Here is a 2,783-nt window from a genome sequence, read left to right on the forward strand (position 1 = left end):
AGTGATGTGGTGAGAGTTGCAATTTTCCTCAAAATGATGCTGACAGTAATGTCCTGAGAGTTGCTACTCATCTCAAAATGATGCTACAGTAATGGAGTGTGAGTTGCGACTAACCTAAGAAATGATGCTACAGTGATGTGGTTAGAGTTGCTAAAAACCTAAAACTGATGCCACAGTAATGTAGAGAAAGTTTCTCCGAATCTCAAAATGATGCTAAAGTGATGTAATGAGAGTTGCTACTAACCTAAGAAATGATGCTACAGTGATGTGGTGAGAGTTGCTAAAAACCTCAAAATGATGCTTCAGTCATGTAGTGAGAGAGTTAGAAGTAGTTACTGTTAGTCACGTAGTTAGAGTTGCTACGCACCTAAAAATGATTCTGACAGTGATGTAGTGAGAGTTGCTTCTAATCTCAAAATGATGCTACACTGATGGAGTGAGAGTTTCTACTAATCTCAAAATGATGCTCCAGTGATGTAATGACAGTTGCTACTTATCTAAGAAATGATGTTAAAGTGATGTAATGAAAGTTTCTTCTCACCTAAGAAACGATGCTACAGTGATGTGGTGAGAGTTGCTACTATGCTAAAATGATGCTGACGGCAATGTAGTGAGAGTTATTAAAACCTAAAAATGATACTGCAGTCATGTAGTTAGAGTTGCTACGAACCTCAAAATGATGCCACAGTGATGTGGTGAGAGTTTCTACTACTTTCAAAATGATGCTGAAGTGATGTAATGTATGTCGCTACTAACCTAAGAAATGATGCTGCAGTGATGGAGTGAGACTTGCTACTTACCTTAAAATGATGCTGAAAGTAATGTAATGAGGGGAGTTCCGGTTTAGCTGATGGAGAGGTGAGACGCACGAGGAGTCACTCTCCCAGACTTTTCGCAAATTACCCGCAAACTAACTCGAAAACTTAACACAAGCTGGAGGAAAAGATAGATGAGCGGGAGAAGGAAAACTAGAGGCCAACAAAAACAACGAAAATAAACTCGAAAGACCGGCTGGATGTGACGAGACGACTAAAGCTAACAACAATATAGCAGATCAAGCTAGCCCTGACGGCAGCCCTGGGACGAGCATGGAGTCCGCAGAAATCGTCAAGGCCATTAACGAGTTAAAAACTGAACTCAAGGGGGACAACGACTTCCTGAGACAAGAATTCAATCACTGGGGTCAGGAAATCAATGGCAAACTCGACAACCTTGTGGCCGAAATTCAGACTGTGTCTCACCGAGTAGGAGAAGCGGAGTCCCGTATAGAGCAGGTGGAGGGATGGGCGGAGGAGGCGACAGCGGCGCTGTGCTCCTGCCTGGACCAGCAAAGGGCTTTGCAGTCTAAACTAACTGATCTTGAGTCTCGATCCAGACGAAACAACATACGTATCTTTGGTGTGGCGGAAGGAGAAGAGGGAGAAAACTCAGTACCAGAGTTTATTGAGTCACTCCTGAGAAGCAAGCTGCCTATACCGGAGGAGCTGAACCTGAAAATACAACGCGCGCACCGGTCCCTGGCGCAGAAGCCCCCTCCCGATAAACCCCCGAGACCTATTATCATCAACTTCCAGGAATTCACAACTAAGGAGTTGGTGCTGAAAGAAGCATGGAAGAACAGTAAGACGGGAAAAATAGAGCTGAACAACAGGATCCTTTACTTCGACCACGACTACGCGGCAGAGATTGTCAAGAGGCGCAAAGAATATAACGGGATAAAGAAGGCACTAAAAGCGGGAGGGATCCGTTTTCAAACTCCATACACAAGTATGAAGATCCACTGGGATATGGGAGTCCCGACCTATAGCAGCGCACAGGAGGCTTGGCTGGAGTTGAAGAGACGCAGACTAGCAGCAGGGCTGCCGGAGCCGACCGAGGGAGACAGCCGACTGGGAGCACGGTTGTGCGAGAAGTTGGGATCCTGGCAAAAGGCAGCGGACCAGCGCAAGGGAGGATCAGATGTGGCCCAAAGAGCGCGAGACAAACTACAGAGTTTCCAAAGTGAGCGCACCGGTCAGAGAGGAGGTAACTAGAGGAGGAGAAGCCTCATGGAAAAGGAAAATATAAAGATACAATATAGACTGTTAGGATGACTGTGTTCAGAATGACTGATAGATTTGCATCTTTGCCTCATAACGTTCATTACTGAATGTCTGTGAGTAGCGGCTCCATATAAGAGAGGATACGTTGGACTTTTAGGATGGTGAGGTTAGTTTATTTAGACTGTCCAGCCACCCTATCCTTAGGGCCCTCTTTTAGTGAGAGGCTTTACCCTCGACTCGCCAACGGAGTCAGAGATGAGGAGGTAAGACATCCTCTTCGTAGCCTGGAGGTCTGTTCATATTTTTGTTCAACTGTTACTGTTCATGTTACAGTTTTGTTTTGGGAGGTTGACACCACTAACAAACTCTGTGCTTGGAACATGTATGACAATGTCATATGACTTAAAATTTGCTTCTTTAAATGTGAATGGTTTGAGTAATCCGGTCAAGAGGAGTCGGGTGCTTGCGAAAATAAGAAGAGATAAGACACAAGTCGCATTTCTACAGGAGACACATATGACACAACAAGAACACGAAAAATTTAAAAAATTTGGCTATCTAAATTCGCATTTTAGTTCATGTAGAAATAGTTGAAAAAGAGAGGGGTGGCCATATTAATTTCTAACTCACTTAATTTCAACCCGATCAACGAAAAAAGAGATAGAGAAGGTAGATACATAATAGTTAAAGGCAGGATAGATAATATTTTGGTCACATTTGTAAATGTGTACGCCCCACCGG

The sequence above is a fragment of the Aulostomus chinensis genome, chromosome 1 (genome assembly GCF_037954235.1).
Source record: "Aulostomus chinensis isolate RoL2024-O1b breed Wild chromosome 1, RoL_Achi_v1.0, whole genome shotgun sequence".
Lineage (NCBI taxonomy): Eukaryota > Metazoa > Chordata > Actinopteri > Syngnathiformes > Aulostomidae > Aulostomus > Aulostomus chinensis.